General features: G+C 40.8%; 2 protein-coding genes across 5 annotated transcripts in view; one reads left to right on the top strand and one right to left on the bottom strand.

Annotated features, from left to right (window-relative positions):
* Positions 1-722, bottom strand: part of NLK (nemo like kinase) — a 64,269-nt gene extending 63,547 nt beyond the window's left edge. The window contains exon 1 of the mRNA XM_075112740.1: positions 654-722. The gene's annotated coding sequence lies outside the window, so the exon portion shown is untranslated. The remainder of the gene's footprint in view (positions 1-653) is intronic.
* A 544-nt stretch (positions 723-1,266) lies between these two features.
* The window catches only part of LYRM9 (LYR motif containing 9), a 45,419-nt gene continuing 23,490 nt past the window's right edge, over positions 1,267-23,195 (top strand). The window contains exons 1-2 of one of the 4 annotated variants that reach the window (XM_075112970.1): positions 1,267-1,339; positions 18,578-18,653. The gene's annotated coding sequence lies outside the window, so the exon portion shown is untranslated. Of the gene's footprint in view, positions 1,340-1,399; positions 1,675-18,577; positions 18,654-23,195 lie in introns of those variants that run through there. The other 3 variants (XM_075112971.1, XM_075112969.1, XM_075112973.1) reach the window with 3 other exon arrangements.

Here is a 23,195-nt window from a genome sequence, read left to right as displayed (position 1 = left end):
CACCTGCTCCCTCAAATATAGAAAAAAAAGAAACAAACAAAAAAAAAAAAACTTGGGAGTTTGCAACTTTTCCTCGAAGGCCCTGAAACACACACACAAGCACCCAGAAAAAGTGAGGAGGGACGGAAGGAGCGAGGAGAGGAGGGGGAGGGCAAAAGGGGATGAAAAGATAAAAATAGATGGAGGAAGAGACAGGGACGGGGCAGGAAAGGAAGCCACGGGTGAGGGAGAGGGGGAAGGGGCGAAGGGGGGGAAATGGGAGAGGGGAAAGTGACAAATGGATGACAGGGGAGAGCGCGGGGCCGGGGGATAAAGGGGGCGCGGGGAGGATGCGATGGGGGCGGCGGCGCCCTGACAGCCTGACCCAGCACCGGCGGCGGGCAGCGCCTCAGCGGGGGGCGCCGGCGGCTGCGGCCCCCCCTCCGGCGGGCGGGGCGGGGCGGGAAGGGCCGGGGCCGGGTGGGGGGAGGGGGTCTCCGCTGCGTGCGTGCGTGCGGCAGGCAGAGGTGGGGGGGGGCGGCGGGCTCTCAGGCCCCCGCCGCGCTGCGCCGCTCCGCCCCCCGGCCGCCGCCGCCGCCGCCGCCGCCGCCGCCGCCGCCGCCGCCGCCTGGGCCGCCCGACCCGCCGCCGCCGCCGCCGCCGCCGCCACTCACCTCCTCACGGAGCCCCAGCGCGGAGCGCACAGCGGGCACGCGCACCCGGCCTGCCTGCCGGCCCCCCCCCCCGCCCCCATGCGGGGCACGCGCGCCCCCGACACCCGCCCGCAGCCAATCGGACCCGGCCCACCAGGCTCCGCGAGAGCCGCCCCCACCCAATCAACGAGCGGGACCCAGCTCGGCCGGCCCATAGGACTCGGCCGCTGCGGAGACTCCCTGACTCAGTCCCGCCCCCTTGACCCCTGCCGCCCAATCACCGCGCGCCTCCGCGCCCAGAGCTAGCGAGACCCCGCGAGATTCCCTCACCTCATACAACCCTCACCTCAGGCGGCCCCGCCTTCTTCACCTTTCCTGCCAATCACATGCTGCCGCTCCAGCCCACTGGCCAATTGGCTCTCCCTCTGAGCCGAATCCCGCCCCCAAGCCCGGCTTTTTGCCCAATCACCGCCCCCTATCCGATCTAATTAGCCAATGAGGAGAAAGGAAAGCCCGAAAAGGGGTCACTGGGCCAATAGTACCAGGAGGCCAGGCGGCAACGTGATTGACAGCTCTCCCTACGAGTGGTTAGCCGCGATGGGCGTTAAAGGAGCCGTTATTCTTCGAATCGTAGTGCGCGGCGCCGGGTGACGGACGAGGAAGCCGTCGGCGCTCTCGTCTGCAGGTGGGCAGCTGGCCAATGGGAGGTAAGAAGCCAGCTGATGAGCGGCGGGAGGAGCCAATGGGGCTGTAGGGCGGGGTGAGATGAGGACGCGGCGGGGCGCGGAGGTCACTGCGGGTGCTGAGGGGTGGCGGGGAGCGGGGCGGGAGCTGGGCTGGGGGAGCGGGCCACAACGCAGCTCAGCGCGGCCCTCCGCTCGCCTCTTGGCTCCCCGGCGCCCTCCGGCCGGCCGGGGGCCCGCGGGGCTGTGTGGGCTCCGGGGCGAGCCGGCCCTCCGCGCCGCCCGGGGCCGAGCGGGGGAAGAGGAGCTCGGTTTCCTGAGGTAGATGTTTGTGCCTCAGCCCCGCTCTCCAGACGAAGGTGATTTATAAAACTGTCTTTCCCAAAATAAGCTAACGGAAAGGCGAATGTGCTTTAAACACAGGTGGTGGCCTCGAAATGTGTGGGGTTCGGTGTTTTAGGGGGAGGGAGGTGAGTGGGGTGGGGTTTTTAATTTTGTTTTTCTTGTGGATTTTTTTTTTTCCCTTCGATTTTAAGAATGGAAGGTAAAGCTCGAAGGCTTTACTTCGAAGGCTTGAAGCAAGTGAGACTGTGGAAAGTGGGTAGTGCAGGCACTGAGGGCCCAAGCCTTGCCTGTGGGCTCCAGAAGCGGGTGGGAAGCCCAGAGTCACTGTGGGGTGAGCTTCCCCCTTCCCTTGGGTCAGGAGGAAAAAAAATATCGGAGGTTTCAGATCCCTTCAGCAGATAGCTATTGCCAGACGCTATAGGTGACTCTTCTCTGTTTTCCTGAGGCTTGCTGCAGCGTGCTTATTACAGTGCTCAGAAGTCAAGTTTCAAATGTGAAGTAGTGTTAACCTAGGACAAAATTTTTTTCTGTGCCTTTTTGTTTTAGTTCGCTTATTCCATGAATCTGCATGCTGGGGGAATGCAGTGTGGTTCGTATAAGCATAAGTGTTCCCTAAAACATAGAGATTAATAAAAGCTCGACAATTTTAATGCTTTCCACTTTCTTTTTTCAATATTAATTGTACCTAATTAATAGTTTTACTTTAGAAAAACTCCTGGTTACCAGAGCCTTACCCATGGTGGTAGTAGAGTTAAATTAACTCTGATAGTGATAAAGATGTTCCTTCATGTGATTAAACTGGGTGAGCAGTTCCAGAGGAACTAAATGACTGATGGTGAATTTGTGAATTTGGATGCGCCCCTGTTGCGGGTGAGCTGACAGCCTTTTCCTCGTTGCATCTGGTTCCTGGAAAAATGACTAGCAGAACTATAACAGTACAACTGCATTGCTGAAGTTTTACCAACAAATCCCTGATGGCATAGTATCAAGTACTGTGATCTCTCTTTTCCTCTGTGTGTCTAAAACCCTGAACAACATCATTGGACTCCTATACAGCATGGGGGAAAGAAAACTATAAATGTGGAAGCCTGTGGTAACTCCTAAAACTTGAGTGCAAAATCTTTTTAAGAACGGGTTTTGGAAACTTTGTCTGCTGTTTGAGGATGTAAACAAGAAAAGCCTTGCAAGAGTTAAGACAAGTTTCTCTGTTAAAACTGTTCTGTTGCACTTTGAAATGTTGTTAGCTAATATTCCAGTCCGGAACTGTAGTAGAGTTTTGCTATTGTGAAACAGTTTTTAAAACAGAGACTTTAATTTTTAAAAATAAGCAAGAGCAGATGTGGTTTACAGCCATTTTATAACACTATGTATTGGAAGAAGAGACAGAACACTTATTTAGAGCTTGTATTTCTAGCTGTCTAAGTATTGAAGTTGATAACAAACTGCTAATGTGACTCTGGCATGCACCAAGGACTCTTTTGGTCTCTGCTTCCCCTCAAGCTCTGGAGAGGTGCGGTGTGGGGGACAATGGAAGGAAGTGGATGCAAAGTAGGGTGGGTGGACCTGGGCATAGGGGAGTGCTGTGAGGACTTGAAGGCTTTTGAAACTCTCCCACACATTTTCATTATGGACTTTTTTCTTTCTCTGTTATTGCAAAATCTTTCCAAGTAGTTAAAATGAACAATTGCTTAATAATCGTTGTTTGGAATCTTGGTTTCTAAATTTGTATGCAGATTAATGTGTCTGGCATTATTCAAGTCCAAATATGGAGTGTCATCTTAATTTTTTTTGTTGGGTATGTTACTGAGTGAATTGGATCACATGGTTTCAAACAATTGATTTTTCAGTAGAGTTGAATTTTTACTGGTGTATTTGCTGGAAGTCAATCATCTGCAATTGCATATTGGGGAAAGAAGGGAAGGAAGACATGATTTATCTTGTTCTTGCTGCTGGACTGTAGTTGAATTTATGGTCATAAACAGTGTTTGGTGATACGGAAAAAGTCAACCTTTTTCTAGCATAAACTGAAAGTCTTGTAATGACTGCATATTGAGAAGCGTTCACAGGCATGGGCAGTTTTGGTGACTAATCTAGGAGCCTGATCTCTGTAGGCTCCTTATCGCTAAAGGGTAAAGAGGCACACTGCATCCCTGTCTGGAGGAATCTAATTTAGGTGTGTCTGGACATCACCTTAATATTTCTTTCCCCGTTGACTATATGGCACCTTTAGAGAGAAGCTTATGAACAGCAATGTTTGCTATTAAGCAGGGTGGATAGAGAGTAATTCAGGTAGCACATTTTAAAGCTATGTGTAGCCATCGCCCCGTGAGCAGTGTATGTCCCTGAGAACCTGTTCTTTCAAGTATTGTGCTCATGAAAAGATGAGAATTGGATCCACTTCTCATTAGTGTTTAAAGCATCTGTTTACACTTCATCATGAGCAAACCAGTTGCCAGTTAACCTGAGGGAAGCACCAGCTGAAGGTCCTGCTGTATTTTTATCCTTATTACTTGAAGGAAAGATCAACACAATGGGGATTGTATTCAGTGTCTGTGGTAGTTGAGGAGGCTACATGTGCAGCTTTCCATCAAAAATATCACATGATGCGTTACAATGTCATGAATGTTTCCTGTATTTCTATGAAAAACAGACTACTTTAAACAATAATACCATATGTAAACTGTTGAAAAAGCTTTGTACTGTTCATTGATGCCCCTTTTCTTTATTGTTATCATCAAAACACCAACCATCTCAAGGTTTTGGATTACTATCTTCAGTAAATATCAAAGAAAAAAGTCAGCAGTTTCACCAGCTCAGCCAGCCTTCAGTCTGACCACTTACTTATGTATTTCCACCAAGTGATCTGGGGCAACTTGTAGGTCTGCTATTTGGTGAGTAGGGTTAGTTGCCTGAACCAGAATGCTATATTTGTTATACAACATTTTTCTGTTAGCTTTAGTGAATCAGATCCATGGTGACTTCACTTTTGGCTGTATGTTAGTAAATAAGTGTCTTAAATACTCTGAAAGTGTCATTAGATGTTGTAATGTAGCTGAATTTTCAGCAGTGAGAGCAAAAGTGAACTGAGTTTCAGTCCTGGTGTTGCCACCAGTTTTCCTGACAGCTTTTGACTCTGGACTACTACAAGGTTTCCATGTCTGTAAAGTGTAAGTAAAATCTGGCAGCCACTATATTTTTTATTTATTTTAGTTTAATTAAATGGTACAGCCATATTATCCATCTTATTTGCCCTTTGAAGTTGAACCAGCTCTTTTCAATGAGGTGAGAGACTAGTAAGGTGGCAGCTGGAGGGATGCACTTATCTGACGCATCCATATGGAGTTACATCAGATGCCAGTGTTGAATGACCCACCCTAACAAGTGTATCTTCCTTCCACACTGGGTTTATAAATGCTTTTAGTTGGTGTCCCTGGCCTCTGTCTTGCTGTGAAGCTTAAGACTGTCAGTTCAACTGCTTTTTAGGTACTTTGTGCTATGAAAGTTCAGGGAGACAAGATCTAGTTGATTGATACAGAGGTATGTTTAAGGAAAACTTTTAAAAGAATATTAAGGAAACATGAAACTTGCAGACAGTGTGCTCAAATTCTAATAGACCCTTTTTTTCCTCAGTACAGGTCTGTTAATTGAGAGTGTTACCTATTAGTTACATGAATCACTCCTACTTAGAACAGGGTTGCAGAATGAATTAATTATGTACTATTGTAAGTCAGTGCTTCCTTGTTGTTTAATGCCTTTGTATAAGAAGCATAAGTCTGCTGAGGGGGAGCTCATTACAGAGCTGGCTCATATACCTTTGAGCAAGAGAGTTTTGTGAGTAGTTCAATGAGCTTGAGCTGCTTAATGAGTGAGTTGGCAAAATCTAACCGTAGTAATTTGAACTGGGCAGGTAGAGACACTGTGGCAGATCCTGCCAAAGCCCAGTTTGATTGCAACTAATTTGTGATCCCCAGTGATGCATGGAGATATGTGATTGGTGACTACTGCTGATGAAACATGACAGATCAATTCTAATCCCTTACTGGTGAAGACAGTTATTCATGGGGACATGCATCTGTCTCTTACTATTTTATTCACAGTAAGAGTGCTGTAAAGCAGTAGCAAGTCTGCTGTTGGAGTATCAAACACTGAATGCTAGTATATCTAGATTTGTCAGGCACCCTTTGCTAAACTCATTTAAAAACTACGTATAGCTGTGCATAAGAAACACAGGGCACGGGCTTGTCCCTTTCTGAAAATCTACTGTATCAAGTTTAGTCTTTTCTGACTCTGAGATTTATTTTCCCTTTGAATTTGCTACTTGCTTTGCAGGGGTATAATCTTCTTGACAGCGCTCTGCATAAGGGTGAGGGATGGAACACAATTTGTAATCAGCCAATTCCATTTCTTTGCTCCTCAGCAGTGTTTTAACCTTAAATTTTGCAACAAGGTTGTGTCATATTGCACAGTGTAAAATATTATGGTCCAATTCCAGACATAGGTTTTGTGGGCTTTTTTCTAGTACCACAAGAACTAGCTGTGAAAACAGGACTCTGAATATTAGAATAAGTCTCTTGATTTCATGGCTGAGTATTGTGCATAAATGTCCTCCAGCACTTATGCACGTAGGGGTTTTTGTGACCCTTTAATGCATAAAAAGTAATGCGAAGTGGAACACTGCATAATAAAATACTTGCACAGATTTGTCTCTGATCCACAAAAGGGTTACTCCAGGCTGCACTATTGATAATTCATCATGTGGGTGTTTGACAAGCCCACACATACCTTGATATACAACTCTGCAGATACAGTCCTCAGTTTTCTGCAACACCCTGGTAATATTTTATTAATAAATCCTAATGCTGAAGCCCTTAAGGTGTTGTAAACACTGTGCTAATGCCTGTGAATATGAGGGGGTTTGGTTAGCCAGATAAATATCATGCTCTGAATAAACTGTGGTCCCAACATACAACAGAATAAACATTCATGTACACAAACTATCATAGGGTTAAAATTCCTTTTGGTGTATATTAGTCCCTTTCTTTGCAAAGAATATTTTTCTAGAGTTCTCATCTAAAGATGAGAACTTTTCTCTATATGAGAACCTTTTCTCTATAAAACTGGAAGGGAATGAATTAATCATTAACAAAATGCAGTGAAGAGTAGAGGGGAAAAAATATTTTGTTTTATCTTTGATTATGTAAAAGGTTTGTGCCTTAAAGTTTGCATGGATGGCAATATGCCTTCATCTAAGAGGAGGGCAGGGTTCTGCTTGTCTTGCTGAATGAGGGACAAATCCCTGTCCTGCCCTGGGCAATGTATTAAGAAGATGCGGGGAGGGAAATCAACTAGTTGAACCAAGTCGATGACCTAGCATAAGCTTGTTAGACTATCAAAAAGATGCGTTGACCATGATAAGCTTCATCTTTGTCTTTAAAGCAGCAGTGTGGGAATTTGGCTGCTTCTTTGAAAAGTGATTAAAATGATGGAATAGTGCGTACTTCAGTGGAGCTACACAGATAGGACTGAGCCATGGGGTAGGGGACGACTAGTGTAAATGGCAGCTGCTGTCATCTAAGATACACAGTATCTCTGATGTTGGAGATCAGACTCTACAGACACTTCACTGGCCTGTCACCCCTGTTTGTGGCTTTTGCAGTGCAGTTTTTGCAGTGGTTGTGCTGCAGTTGACAGCTTTGCCCCAAGTTTGTTCAATATACTGTATATACAGATATGAAGATCATGATTAGCGCTGGGGCTTGAATTCATCCCAAAGACTATCACTTCCAAAACACTGAGCTCCATACCCTGTAGTGCTTTCTAGCCAAAAGTGTTTTCTTTTGAATTTTCAGGAGTTACTGAATTCTTTGCTCACTGCAGAGCTTAAGCATGAGCTTGGCTTTAAATGGGAGCGTGCAGGTGCTTAATGTTGGTTTATAATAATTTGCCATTTAAAAACTTGAACCTGATTGTTTAGTTCTTTATCTCATTTTCCTTCTTGCTGCTAAACACCAGTTGCAGGAGGTAGAGGGGAGGTATTTATCCCCTGCAGCTTTTTGGAGAAAGTGACAGTTCTGCAGTTCTGTTCTACATTTCTGGTGCAAAGAAATGACCCTGTTGCTCTTTGTCACCAGTGTTTCCTTTTATCCCTCTCATGGCAGCTGCTCCTGCTCTGTTTTGATGTTGGAACAGCAAATGAACTTCCTCTGAAGCAAATGTCATGCCAGTAAAGGTGTTGAAGCAGCAAGAAAATAATCTCTGTCCCTGAAGACTGAATTGGAGACCTTAGTGAATGAGATGTTCTTAAAATAGCTCCTCAGCATGTTATCCTCCATAGAAGGTGGAGAATTGAAAACACCACCACAAGCCCCTTGTTTTTGTGTGAGCAGGATCCCTAAAAAATGTGGTTTTTTGGAGTGGGGAGAGAAGTAGGATGTTTACTTTTCCTTCAAATTAAACTAGGTACAGTGATATCCAAGCTCACTGTTTCTACTATATTGTCTATTCAGTGATGGGGGAGGCAAGATGGAGGCTAAGACACCAGTACTTATGATATGTTGAATTTTCTAGATTGTAGATTTAATTAGAATAGAAAATACTGTTGCTCTAGTGGTATTTTTGGAAACACCATCTTTCAGAGTCCTGACTTCCTGCACTGGTTGTCCCATGGTTTGCTTTTTTGTTCTGTCATTGATGCCAGTGACAACAAATGGAACAAAGCAGTTGAGTTGATCTGAGCTGATTGTGTGCCTTTTGCTAAGAGTTTTGTTTGCAACATCATGGCAAATGGTCATGATTATTTCTTACCCGGCATTCAATTGCAAATTGTTGCATGCACTTTATTTCAGTGTAATGTCAGGTTAGCTAGATTTTGACCCAATATTCTGTAGGTATGATTCAGTGAAGTCCTGAGTAGAAGATTAAACCTTCAGGTTGTTAAGTTCTTGCAGGTGAGACATATCTGTAAATGCCAGTTAGTTTTATTTGCTCTAGCTTTATAATGATAGCACAAAGTCCACCCTGATTCTGATTCCTCCCCCTGCTTATTTCCAGTTTGGATAGCTTCTTGGTGCTTTTTCATGTAACAACTAATTTTGTCTGGAATAATAGCTCATAAATCCTTCACAGTGTCAGAGTTCTTGAGTCTTGTAATAAACCATATGCATTCAGTATCAAAAAAATGTGTTATGGAAACACTTAAACACTAATTTTTAAATTGTGGTCTTTGCAGCAGTACACCTATCCACTACAGCAGGGCAATTTTGAGAATGCAGCTTAAACAACTTTTCTCTGAGGTACAGAGTAGTGATTATTCTCTGTGGTCTTGCCAATGCTACTATATTTCTCTGTCATACACAGTCAAGCAAGGAATACATATGGGACCAAGATGTCTGGAAACTAACAGGAAACAACAAACTTGTAGCCTGGTTCATAACATTTCACCCCAGCATTTTCTTCAGAGCATGATTCTGGTAAGCTGGGATAATGTAATGCTACTTAAACTTAAGTTTACGTAGAATATTGTTAGAATTAGTGCAACTCAAAGCCTGCGCTTTATTAGGTAATCACAGATTAAAAACAAATTTCATGTTTATTCCAGAATTATATTCATATATCTGTAAGCAGACTTTGGAAATATTTGTTTGAAATGGGCTGGGTGAAGCCAAATCTTTGCTTAGTTCATGTGAGTTGTCACGGCCTCTTTCAAACTGGCTTCATGTGGTTTTTTGGTTTGGATCTTTTTTAAAAGCAAGGTTCTTCTAACCTTGTTATGATGGAAATAGTTTAAAGATCAGCTTTTTGTGCAGTGTGGTGTATGGAGCCACTCGGCTGTTTTCTGTGTGCTTAATTTAAGTTTTAACACTTAACCTGAACTTAAAAGTTAACCTAAGGTTGTTCAATGGGTGGTTTGTACTAATGCTTACCTGTCTGAGCATGTTGTGTTTGTGTCAGAGCTGGTGCACCACCTGCCCAAGTTAGTAACTTAGATTGGTTATTTTTGCCATAGGTTTCCATACCTTTTGATGCTTTGTGCTCATTTCTTTTGCATAAAAGTATTTCATATGTAGAGATATTAAGTTACATTAAATATTATGGTGTTACTAAAGGATCTGCTCTGTGGAATTTCAAATAACTAATCTCAAGTTATCAGCAATAAAGGTGGTGCCAAAAACTTTTTAGCCTTACTGGGTTTTTTCACAGTATTGTTAATGAAATAAGATAAACCAGTTTCTCCAGGCAAAAAACACTTTGATTTTCATCTGTGTGATAGTACACGTATGTATTTTCCAAGAATTGCATCACCATTTGCTGCTTGTTTAAACATGTCACCTGTTTAGTGACCTTGTTTTTCTATGTGAGACACTGTTTCTGGAGTAAAAAGTAGCCAAAAATAATACCAAGCCAGAAGTTAAGTAGAGTTGCTCTAAATTACCCTAGCTGCGGATCTGAGGCAACCATGGCCTCTGTGGATGGCAGAGGTTCTCAGCTAGTGTAATGTAAAACACTTCATATAGGCAAAACACTCCATGAAACTGATTAATGTGTGATAATAAAACCTGTGTGGTTCTAGCCCTGTGCAGTCTGTTACAGTTTGGATACATTCTTTGGACTGTTCTTGTGGCTAAGTGCTTCTGATTCACTTGTTTTCTGCAGCATACCTCTAATATTAGTGGATTCTTTAATTTGCAGAGTGTGACCATGGGCACAATTATTTATTTATGATGTTCTTAAACATGGTAAGCATAATGTCAGGCCTAGAGGTTACCTAGATCAGGAGGTTTATCAGTCAGGGCAAATCTCTGACACTAATCACATAATTTACACCTCTCGGTTTTATGTTGGGTGAGCACATTTGCTTAATTCAGCATCAAGTTTACGTGTCGTGCAACTCAGTTGCTATCTTGATTCAAGCCTACTAGCTAAGAAAGATAAACAGTTAGGAAATAATCTTCAATTACATGTAACCTGGGAATTACTGGTTCAGGTGACTGGAAGGTCTGTGTCTTTGGTTAGATAACAATCGTTATGCTGTACATGGAGATACAGCATGAGCTACTTTGGCTATAAGATCTGTTGCCTTTTCTCTGAATATATTGGAGTGCTCTTTATCTGAAGTCCAAGAAACTTTATTGTGTTTTACAGAAACCATGCAGATGAAGCAATACTCCATATGAGGTATGCTTGGAGAATTTTAGTTAAGCTGTTGCTTCATGTAATCTTGTACTTGAAATCAGATGTTTTTGAAGAAAAACCTTGCATTATATGTACCTGGGAGAAAAAATGCATGCCCCACATGCAACACATGTAATAACTATTGTTACTTTGTTTATCAAAAAATGGTTGTAATGAATGGAGTACCTGTCTTGCTGATGGAATTGAGTAATCAGTACAGGAGTAGGCAGTAAAACTTATCAGGGAAAAAAAATAAGTCTGGTAAAACATTTTGCTGGAAACAGGAAGAGAATCTTCTCCAGGTCTGAATACTGAATACTCTTATTTTTCTTGGAATCGGTGGAAGGGGAATTGATAAGAGTACTAGATGCAAAAATGAAATAATTAAAGGGCATGGACTTTTTATAACAAACATTTCATAATTATATTCATATCATAAGTTTTAAATAGGAGAAATATTAAATTTTACATTCTCAATTTTTACCATTTGTCTGCAGGTAGAAATAATTGGTGGAAATAATTTACATTACTGATAGAAACCAAATTTTCTAAGCTCTTCCAGTTGTTTTAAGATTATTAATGTTTTTTCTAACTCTGCTTTTTGACATGATAATATCTCTTTAAGAGATCTAATATCTCATTTTTTACCAGATCAATTCCTTTCCTACTAGGAGAACTAAAGCTTTTCAGCTGTCTATCCAATTTATCCTTTTGGACTAAATTTCTCATATCAAGATAACCAGCAGCAATACTCCCCTCAGGAGACTTCTATCAATTAGTTACACATCGCTAATTTCTGTGGTACTGGTGGACCAGTCAGTTGCAAGAAAGCTGTTTTGTAAACAGTTGGGGCTTTGTCTTTACTTCTTCTGTTGAGGATTTTTTTTTGTTTTGAAATATATCTTTTATGTGGCAGCTATTGAAAACCTGCAGATTTATGCATGTGCCTGAAGAAATACGGGGTAGCTTTAGACAGCTCCTTCTGGGCTGTTAATTGCCTATGGATTTTACATAGAACTAATGAGGGGCCAAGCAAATTTTCTGACAATACTTACGATGGAGAACATGTCATCCAAGAGATACAGGGCTCTCAGAGTGCAACAGTCATTTGTAGCTGTTGCTTAAGTCTCTTGTAGCTATCAGTGTGTGTGTGCCTGCTACCACTGTGATGGCACTCTGACTTAAATATATCTGTCTGGATTCCAAGCACCCTAAGGGTTGCTGGTAACTTTTCTTTTGTCCTATGGTCTTAAAGATATTCAATTTAATTCACAGTAAAGGAAAGTGGGATGTAAATAGTCTGTAAATGAGACTCTGGGATAACATAGTAGCAGTCTGGCATTAAAAAGAAGGGCATGCAGTCTAAAGAGAAACTGTCTAGATGACGGTGGCAATTCAGAAGCCGCTCTTGCAACCTTTTATACCAATGTATATGACGAAGAGATGGCTCTCTTGTTTCACCATGCACCAAACCTTATTTTTGCATTGTGATGCTGCAGAGGATCTGTATAGCATCAGAATGTTTATGTCTATCACATGTAAAATTTTCTGAATTGCTTCTGATAAGTAGTTGGAAGTTGAGGTTCTTTAGTAGAGGAATTGGATGTTACAAATGAAGTGCTTGCTTAGCCATTGCAGACTGTGCTTCTACTGCCCTTGCCTGGAAGCCTTGTCGATGTATTTCACTACATAGGTTTGTGTGTGTGTTGGGTCTTTTTTGGGGGGAGGGGAGTTGTGCTGTATGTGAAGAGGCAGACTTGGTGAGAACCAAGCATGTGTTGATTGCATTTTATACTCTGAGCCACAGCACTGGCACTGCATACATGCCTGGTGTCTCGCCCGCTCTTCAACATCACTGGCCGAGTTGAAGAAAGTAGAAAGAAGCTATGGTGCTATATTGATCATGTGAGTGGCAAATGGAATCTATCAGGAAAGCAGGTTACTCCCCTGCTGGAATGCAGATCAGGCTTTGTTAATCCTCCCATAGCCAGACAAAGGTGGTTTTAATCTGTTTGTTATGCATTTGGTTGGTTTTTTTCAGCACCGATGTATCTGCAAATGCCATAACACTGTTAGTCTCTTACTATCCATTTGCCATATTAGCCAATGTATCAGGACATGAAGCTGTTTTTAGTCACTCAGGTCTAATTCCAAGTGGTGTCTTAGGATCCTGTGAATTGCTCTAGATTTGTACATAAAAAAGTGGCAGCATAACATGCCATTTTTAAGAAACTGCTACCAGCAGTCTCAAGAGTTTTTTAGGCAGCTGAATTTTTCACTGATGTTTAAGAAAAAAAAATTGATATGATTATTAGAGCGGGAAAATTAAAGGGTGAAATCATACAGGAAGGTCATTAAAATGGAAACCCTGAAATAACTGGGTAATTGGACATTGACTTTGTCCTCACCCCCTCACTCACTGTATGAGTAGTTCTGTGTTAAAAGTAACGTGTCTGCAGGATGATGCTCCCAACATCTGTTATTGCTGAAACAAAATTATTTGCGTGGGTTTTCCCACATTCTTCCAACATCTGCATGTGTAGATCTGTCCTGTATATTAATCAGGTATCTAACACTGCTCCTTTCCAGGGAAAATGCATCAAAGGGTATGGGGTTCTATCTTTGGTTAGATGGGGAATGTTTTGGTGTGGGGTTCCATATCGCCATTCACTTCTATTAGGTATTAGGTGGCTGGCTGTGGAACGGAATAATGTGAATGAGGACTCTGAGGGCAGCTAGCATGAAGCCCATGCACAGTGATACTGCTTTCAGTGTGCTTATGTGAAACAAAGGAGTTCACTGGCTATGGCCTCTCTGTCTTCTGAAATATTAGTGTCACCTTAAGTGACTAAAACTCTGCAAGTTTTCCTTATCTTCTTTTCTCGGAATGTTTGCAGGGAAATCACCATTTTTTACAAGCATTCTACACTTAAAATACTCAATTGTGTGGGGATTTTGAGTTCTTGACTTTATAAGTTAATCTAATAAATTGATTATTAATCTGTCTTGCCAAATGTTTGCTACTTCAGTTACTCTGGCTGTGATTATTCTGATAGAAAGCAATACATTTTCTTTTATGTTTTGCATGATTGGCACATGGAACCATACAGGTTTTTTGCAATTTCAAGACTCGGTTTATTTATGAATGTGACTTTGTTGCTTCTCCTTGGTATTTATACTATAAAAATACAACTGCGTGAAGGTTCATAGGAAGAAAATAGAAAAAGCTGAACAATAGTTTTGAAATAGTATTTAGAAATCTCTTCTGATCTCTAATTATCATGAAGTTTAATTGTGTCTTTCAGTCTTCAAACTATGCTCACGTTAGGAAAGCACATGCTTAAATCCATTCCTATCCAGGAAAATGCTTGACCTTAATTTAAAGCATGTGCATAAGTTATATTAGTTAAATAACTCATAACTATTTGCTTAAATCCTAGCCAGCGTTAGACTATATTAGAACTGCAATGTAAATACTGTAGTAAATACATAAATATGGGTGTTGGGTTTCCTATGAACTTATCACCAGTTTTGACTTTTATAATTATTTTGATAGTATACAGTTGAAATCAGAAGAGAATGGAAATTTCAGCTAAATTTTTAATATGCTGAAATGTATTAAGTTACACAAAAGAATTCATATTCTAGTAATCCTGTATATATACAGGAAGAGAGTACCCGACGTGTATGGCAGATGGTTTCAAAGGAAATCCTCGAGAGCTAGGATTAAAAAGCAATTTTCAGCAAGTTTAAAATGGGTCTCCATATTTGGGTCACAGATATTAAGTCTTTCATTGCAAACAAATGAGGGAGAAGTCTTGTCGGATTATTATTGAAATGTTTCTCAATAAAAGCTGACCAGTGTGCACTGTGGAAGAAAGAAATGAGAGTGTCAGTTGATTCCGTTCTGATCCAACAACAGTGGGAAGTAGAGTTGTGATGTACAGAGATGGTGTGTTGCAAGGAAGTGGGATTCATCGTTCAGCTAACAAACATTGGCAACCCTTTTAGCAATAATGGCTTCAATTTTTGTCTGCCCACTGAAGCAAATTTACATGAAGACAAACATAAACATTGAAAAACAAAATATAAAAAATATCTTGATTTTATGGTTCTGACCCTGCAAAGTTGGAATTTTCAAGGAAACCCAAGGTATAAAGGTACCTAAATTCCATTTTGTTTCAGATTTCTGAACCCTGCTCCTGCCCCTGTCAATTTTCCTTTATTTCATTGGCCTTTGTGTCAGAACTTCATATTTTTAAACTGCAGTTGAGATGTGTGGATAATCTTGTTCCTCTCTTCTACCCATCACTTTATTTTAAACTTCCTGACAAATAACTTTTGGTGTGTTAGCAATGACAACTTTTACCTGTTTACATTAATAAACAGTGACTAAGTATAATTTATTAAAAGTGTAGAAAAGCTTTTCGTATACCATTTTTCTATTCCTTTTGGGTATCACAAGCATGTCTGTTATAAATAAGAAATCGAACAGCAAGATTATTTGAATCACAGAGAGGAACAAACATGAGCTCTAGGTTTGACTTGGAAATATGTCTGCACTTACAAATGGAAAATAAGCCCGTGCTTTCTCAGACGTGTTTCAGGGCACACTAGAACTTGATTTTTGTATATTTATTTTATGTAAAAAGGTTATATTCTAAAGTAAACAGTACCATGCAGACATAGTTCCAGGCTGCAGCTGTTCATGTTGGTGGTGTTCAAACATCCAGAAATATTATCATCAATATGATGCATAAGTGAGTACAGATCAGCTTTGTATTCTAGGAGGAAGAGAAGACACCGGGCTTTTAGTTTGTATACATAGCACTGCAAGTTGGGGATGACAGCAGCTAGTAAATGTGTTAGGAATGTAATTCACATTTACATTGGTGCTCATTTATACGCTTCTGGCAGTGTAAAGGAACCTCAAGTTTGATATGAGCTAGCTCTTCTTTTAAAGACTTTTCTATTTCCAGTGTAGAAATTCCAGTTAGACCTTAGGCATTGTTTAGTAAACAATAAAATATAGCAACTGATGGTATTTTATTGTGTTCCCAAAGCTCAACTGGGTGTATTTTGAGTTGATTTGGAAAGCTTCCTAGGCAAAGGTGCCTGATGCTCTAAGCGAATTAGAAGTAATTGCTGGTTTAAATTTCAGCCTATGGAGAAGTTAATTGCGTTGCTCTTGGGCTATTAAATTGGCTACCTGTTAACAGCAAAGGACAATGTACTTCTGAAAGGGCACCATAAATGTCCCAGTGAGATAACTAACTGCAGGTGTATCTGGAAAATGTTAATTAACAATGCTAAATAGTATGTGTTTTCTGCAGGGCTGATCTCAGGTAGGTATCAGAGGTCCTATCTGCTATTCAGAAAAGAAAGTTTGGGTGGTGGATGAAAATAATGTTATGAGGTAGCTTTCTGTGTTCAGTTCTTGTACTGAAGCTAGAAAGCTTCAGTGGACTCAGGACTGGCTTTCAGTTGAAGTTGAATCTGTTCTAGGTGCTTGTTTTATATCACCTCCTATGGGAAGTTCACCTGGGTGCATCTTGATATGATAAGACCTAGCTTCATGTGATCTGACCAGGTGTGTTTTATCTTTGCATAATCTGTGTTTCAGATGATAATTCCAGCAAAAGAGAAACACTAATAATTGGCTCTTAAAATTCTTGAGGTGTCAGGACAAGGAATAAGCTTAAGGAAGTGTTTGAAGTGGAGTACAGAAGTGGGTTGTTGATGTTTGCAGAGCATTATTCCATAGCATGGGAACAGCATGGAGGAGAGCTTTGAGATAGTCATTACATTAAATCATTTACAAGTAAATGGTGGAAGTTAGTATTATAGACTAATTAGAGGCAAAATTCCACATAGTTGTGTTACAGGTGAGTAAGGAGAGAATGTGCTGTCAGGAACTTGGAAATGAAAGTAACTAACTTCTGGTAATGTAATAAAAGGGAGAAGCAGTAAGGGAATGCAAAGAGAAGATTAACATAGGTGAAGCAATGGATTAGGAGAACACTTAATAGCATAGATGAACAATAGTAGGACAACACTGAATCTGAAGAAAAGGGCACTGGATGCTCAAGATGCAGATTGACAATCTGGATGATAGTGTTAGTTGTGTGAATGGATGACAAAGGGTTTGCCTCAGATGCCTTGCAAGAAAAAGATACGTAGGCCTCAGCTGCAAACAAAGGATCTCCTATGAACATAACCAAAGCATGATTTTTGAATGCTTAATTCTTGGAACCCGTGTTACCAATGTAATTTATGTGCCTTCAGAGGGCAATTTTGAGTGCCTAAATTAGAAATAAAAAATTGAACATCCCAAGCTGTTGTCAACCATCATGTGTTGCCAAGGTATGATACTGTTGATACTTGGGGGGAAAAAAAATCACCCGTGACAACAGTTATCTTTGATCTGCATGTTTGTAAATGTAGTTTAGAATTTTGCCTTAGATCTTTTCAAAGACTAGCATCTTTCAAAGGGAGGCATAATAGATCAGTTCAGATTCTTCTGTCTTTGTTATATTCCAGGTCTTTTGTTTCAGGTGGTTTTTTGAAAGTTTCTGTGAAATACCAGATCTGTTATAAGATCTGATCCAAATGTCTTTGGATAGTCAGAGCAGTCCATTCTCTTGACTTCAACAAACTTATGATTGAGTTCTATATAAAGGAATTAGTGTTGACTTTAGATCAGTTGATTCCCTTTACTCACTGTACAATTAAGTGTTCGATAAAGCAGGAGTTTCTTGTATGATGAGTCGGTTGTTTCATGGGTCAAAAGCAGTTTTTTTTGTCAAGGCAAAACACAACGGAAGGGGAGTAAGTTCATGCAGATCACCAAAAGGTTAGACAGACAGGTAGAAACGAGAAGCCTGAATTCCCCTGTTAGGGGCCAAATGAGTGTCATCCAGAAACTACACCAAGTTGCAACTCTGGAGCAATGTGTGACATGCTGTTAAAATGTGTTAAAAATAGTACTGTAAAAGGGAAGATTCTCAGATATTGTTTGTCTGCTAGAACATTTTTTACAGCTCTATTTTGTGTTGGTTGTGCATTGTTTGTTTTTCAGTTAAAGTAAGAACTCTCAAGGAAGTAATTCCTAGTCTTCTGCAGCTTACTTGGAGATGATTTTTGAAAGTGCAGGTTGGTACTGCAAGTAGGGTCTTGTTCAAGAAGTTATTCCCTTTGCTTCTTCCTGTAGAGGTGTACTTGAGCATTTTGAAATGAGACTGTACCACTGTGGCAGTGGGAATGGAAAGCCAAATTTTACTGAGGACCTACCAGGCTGTCCAAATGTTGGTAAATGCTTTTCCCAAAGCAACATTCTGCTCTCTGACAAATATGTAAATCTCTGTGGAATTATTATGTCATTGTACAGAGTTCTGAATACTAGAAACTATGGCTGTTTAAAGTAGCTTAAGAGTTTCTGATGGTAAGAAGGCATTTAACAGGAAATATTGAAGGTTTGGTTCCACTGAGTGCTTTGGAATTTCTTTCTACTTGTATCTTTTTGTAGTGTATATTTATTAAAAAGTGTTTTCTGAGAGATTACTGAAAGCAATAACCTATTCATATCGAGGCCGTGAATTAATGTTTAATGTAACTAGTTAGACAAAAGTGAAAGCTTACATACTGATAAGTTGTGCTATAGATAAGCTTCTCTGCAGTTATTTATTGATGGTACTTTAAGTAGCAAGTTGAGGAGAAACATAATGAAAATTGATTTCTTCTCTACAGGTCTCTCTTGCCTTACTGTTGGACTTCAGCAGACTTAATCTGTGAAGATAATTGAAGTTCCTTTGCTCTGAATGCTGTAAGTGATTTTTTTGTTTCATTTTATGCAAATTGTTAAGAGCCTATTTGCCTCACTTAGGGGGGAAAAAGGTGAAAATGCCAAATCACAAACAAATGGTAGAAGTGAAGTTGGTGCAGATCTGTTATGACAGTACATGTTTGCAGGAGATATTTCTAAACAGCGTTTTGTATTCAGGAACACCCCTGTCTCCATTCCAGGCATGCTGATAAATGCAGTAGCAGAACGCTAATTGCAAATTGCCAGTAAAGGTACCAAAGGAAACAATATTTTCATACTTCTATCAGGGCTACAACTAGATTAATAATCTCAGCATGGTGGAGGGAATCTGCTGTTGCTGTGTGTATTGTATTTGGTTGAGAATAAACATCTAAAGTATCAGTATAGTATCGTAACCAGAATATCATGTAGAGAAGCTGGAGGGGTGATAAAAGTTGGTAATGAAAAGTTTTCCCATTGGTAATGACACAAGCTGGTGGCCCTGGCTGTTGTTTAGCAAAATAGTTGTTTAAATTTCAGGCGCCACAATAACATAGCAGGAGGCTTAAAATATATCTTTACCATTTAATAGGCTTCTCACAGGAGCAGACTTGCTTTAAAGCCTGTAACTGTAGAAGCATGGCTTCTGGAGCATCTGGGATGATACACCCCATAGTGCATGGAATCCAGCAATTTTATCTAGTAGGCTGCTGCAGGGAGGCAGTATGCAGGTAGGAGGCTAGAAACAGAATGCCATGGCTTTGACCTTGTTTCAGCCTCCCTTTAACATCCTTAGGACACAGCTCTCTGCTGATTCTATAAATAGGTGTGTTGCTAATGACAGATTTCTTCTACAAGAGTGTCTTTAAAACAGTTGATATACTTGCACCAATGAAAACATGCAAAGAGCTTTTTATACCCCCATTTTTTCCCCTAAGCTGTGGGAACAATTTTCTGGCTTGTAGAACAAAGAAGTTAGAACAAATTACACAGCCAACATCTGCACCTGGCTCACTTATTAAGTGAATATTTGGCATAGATGCTAAACTACCTTCTGCCAAGAGATCCTTGCCGATACAGTTGTTCAGGGATGAAGATGTGATAATGTCTTTTTTCCTTTTTGGTTCACTAAAGCTATTTTCTTGATTTGTCCAAGTCAAAATTTTATTGGAAATGAAAATATCTTTCCTTTTATATATCAGAGGTTAATTAATGGCTAATCAAACTTTTTTCTAACCAGCCATGTTAAAATTATGATGGTGTATCACTTCAGTTCCAATGGCAGACACATCACATATGGGTTGCCATTTTGATGGCTTTGAATGGTAATCTGACCCATAAAAACTGAAGCATAATATGCAAACTGATTTTTTTCTGGCCTGCCGTATTCTTGATGCCATCTGTGTTAGGATGGAAATGAGCCTGCACAAAATGTGGTCTGCCAGTTTTAAGCAGAGTGGTAGTGCCAATCACAGATGGATTTAAAAGAATAGCCTCATGTGAACAAGAGGAGAAAGAAGGTTCTCCTGAGAGCCGGAGGTCTCACTTGAAAGCATATTATGTCTGTTAAATCCAGTGGCCTTTGGAACATCCATCAGACCTTTCTGTCAGCTCTTCACATGGATTAAGAAACCTAAACTTACTTTCCAAAAAAGAAAAATCAAGGGGAAAAAACTCAAGTTCCAAATGTTGCTCTCCCTCCCACCACTGCCTTCTATTGCTGTCATCCTTAATGGAATATGGTGCAGGAACCTGACAGTATCTGACCCTGTCAAGTATTTGCAGTGTATCCAAAACTGAACATAGTAAACTACTTTGTAAATTTTGTAGATATGTGTGTTTAATTTGCTGTATGAATCCTGTTAAAGTCATAGTATTCAGAGCCCTGGGCTGTCACTTCTGAATTCCTGTCTTCGACAATTAACAAAAATCTATTGTGTAGGTGAGGGCGAGTACCTATCTGCTGATGTATCTCAGATCAAAAATCAAGATACTTAAGCACCCAATCTTCACTGTAGTCAATGAGTTCTAAGTTCTCTTCTACTCAATTTGAGAGAGCCTGTTCTCTGAAGTTAGACAGTCAATGACCTTGTCGTATGTGTAACCACAACTGTCTTGGCACTATTTTAGTCTGTTTCTTTGGACTATAATGATTTTCACTGGTTAGGAATATGGTGTCCAGAAGTCTGCTTTCTTAATCTCTCAATCGATTACATTGTCTGAATGACCGTTCGCTGTTGCAGTAAGGAAGCATGTAAAAGAAGGCGCTGATCGATGAATTTCATGTTCGTGACACACTTGAACATCCCTCTCAAGTCCTCTTTAAGCCTTTTATTTTGTGGCTAAATAAACACCATTTTCAGCAATGTCTCATCTACTCCCTTTAATTACTGCTGTTGAGAAAAAGTTTCTGCCGATGCAAATGTGCTATTTTGTCATGTCACATCAAATTGCATCAGCCTTATATTTAGGAACAAAAAGAGGGGGAGGCTGAGACAGGATGTGGCTACAAATGGAAGCAAAGGGTTTTCTTAAATATAGGCTGAAAATAGACAATTGAGGCAGTGATGCTTTTTCAAGCAAAAATCCATGAAAGGGAAAATCAAGTCTGTGACGACAGAAATGAAAAGCAGGGCTGCGGGTGTGAGGAGAGGGAGTTCTAGATGGAGGCGTAGGCTGGTGTCAGGGAAAAGCTGATGAACTTTTCATTTATGCAAACACCCTTTGCATTATCAGATTGGTATGAAGTGGTTTTAGAATATGTTAGACCACATATATTTCCTCTTGTTCCTTCTGTGCTGGCTAAAAACTTATTAGCCATGCTTCCCTCCAGCTTGTTGCAGGGCATGCCACCTGCCCTTTCCTTTGTGATTATCTCCCCTTCAGGTCTCAAAGCTGAACTCATTGATTGCTTCCCAACTTGACTTATTTTGATTAAAAAAAAGTATTTTAATGACTGGGCTTTGCTAACTTGGATGTCTCAGCTTAACCCAGTCACTTGCAGGAATTGTCCTAAATACCATACAGCTTTATTCTCATTGACTTATCTGTTGCTATATGCTGCCTCGATGTGGGGATCGTTCATTAGATTTTTTCTTCTCAACACATTAGCAAATTCCCAAGCCTAAAATCAATATGGTGCAAAATGGTTCAGCTTTATTAAATTCTTTGTGCCTGTTTACATGATGGTTGATTTTGCTAATGTTGGAAGTATTTCTTCTGGCTCCTCTGTCAGCCTGCAGAATTCTGTGTTTTCTGTGTACACCACCTCCTCTGTTCTGAGTGACTACCAGAACAGATGAAGCCCAAAGTCATGGACTAAATGAACTCAGTGGACATCTTGCAGGTGACATGGACCACCCCTGTAAAGTCTTTAAAATGTCCACAAGACCAAGGAAATATCATCAGTGTATTATACCAAAGGATGGGAAGGGGGAGTGAGGGGTGTGGTTAATGATGTAGTAGATAGTGTGGGACCTGAGCATGATGTAAATGGCATGGAATAAGGGGGTGGATACTGTCCTGGCTTCAGCTGGGATAAAGTTAATTTTCTTTGTAGTAGCTAGTATGGGCCTATGTTTTGGATTTATACTGAAAACAGTGTTAATACAGCGATGTTTTAGTTGTTGCTAAGTAGTGCTTAGCACTAGTCAAGGACTTTTTCAGCTTTTCATGCTCTCCTAGGTGCACAAGGAGCTGGGAGGGGACACGGCTGGGACGGCTGACCCCAGGGATGTCCCACACCGTATGGTGTCATGCTCAGCATATAGAGCTGGGGAAGAGGAAGGAAGGGGGGGATGTTCAGAGTTACGGTGTTTGTCTTCCAGAGAAGCCGTTACATGTGATGGAGCCCTGCTTTCCTGGGGATGGCTGAACACCTGCCTGTCTGTGGGAGGGAGGGAATGAATTCCTGGGTTTGCTTTGCTTGTGCACCCAGCTTTTGCTTTACCTGTTAAACTGTCTATCTCAACCCATGAGTTTTCTCACTTTGACTCTTCTGATTCTGTTGTCCCTCCCACTGGGGGGGGTGAGTAAGTGGCTGTGTGGGGCTTGTTTGCTGACAGGGGCTAAACCACAACAGCTCCATAAGTAGAAATCAGTTGGTTAGTGCTCTGTTATTTTTGCGTGCATTTGGTAGGGTTATACCTTACCAGATGAGATTTTTCAGTTCAGTTATAATACAGTAGTAAAGTCAAAGGAAGAGTACACCTAATTAAGCAGGAAGAAGTTGATGGAAAAAACCTGGGAGGAGTCATATAAAACTTGTGAATCACATCTAGCAGAATTTACTTAAACCACAGTGGAAATATATGAAAAAAATATTTTTGGGTGCTCTGTATAGTGTATTACATTGTAGTAGCCTAGTAGGCCTTCACAGTGCTAACATACAGTACTTGTATACTGAAAATACCTTTAACCATGAATTAAGCCTTAAAAGGCTCTTGCATTGCAGGAGTGTTGTTGACTGACTACAACAGACAGTTGCGTTGAACAACTCAGTTACTCCTATGTAACTTTGGAGCAACTCTGCTAGTCATAAAACTCAAGCCCAGTCATTCAGGT

This window comes from Phalacrocorax aristotelis, chromosome 18 (assembly GCF_949628215.1).
Source record: "Phalacrocorax aristotelis chromosome 18, bGulAri2.1, whole genome shotgun sequence".
Classification (NCBI taxonomy): domain Eukaryota; kingdom Metazoa; phylum Chordata; class Aves; order Suliformes; family Phalacrocoracidae; genus Phalacrocorax; species Phalacrocorax aristotelis.
This window is presented reverse-complemented; position numbering and strand designations above follow the sequence as displayed.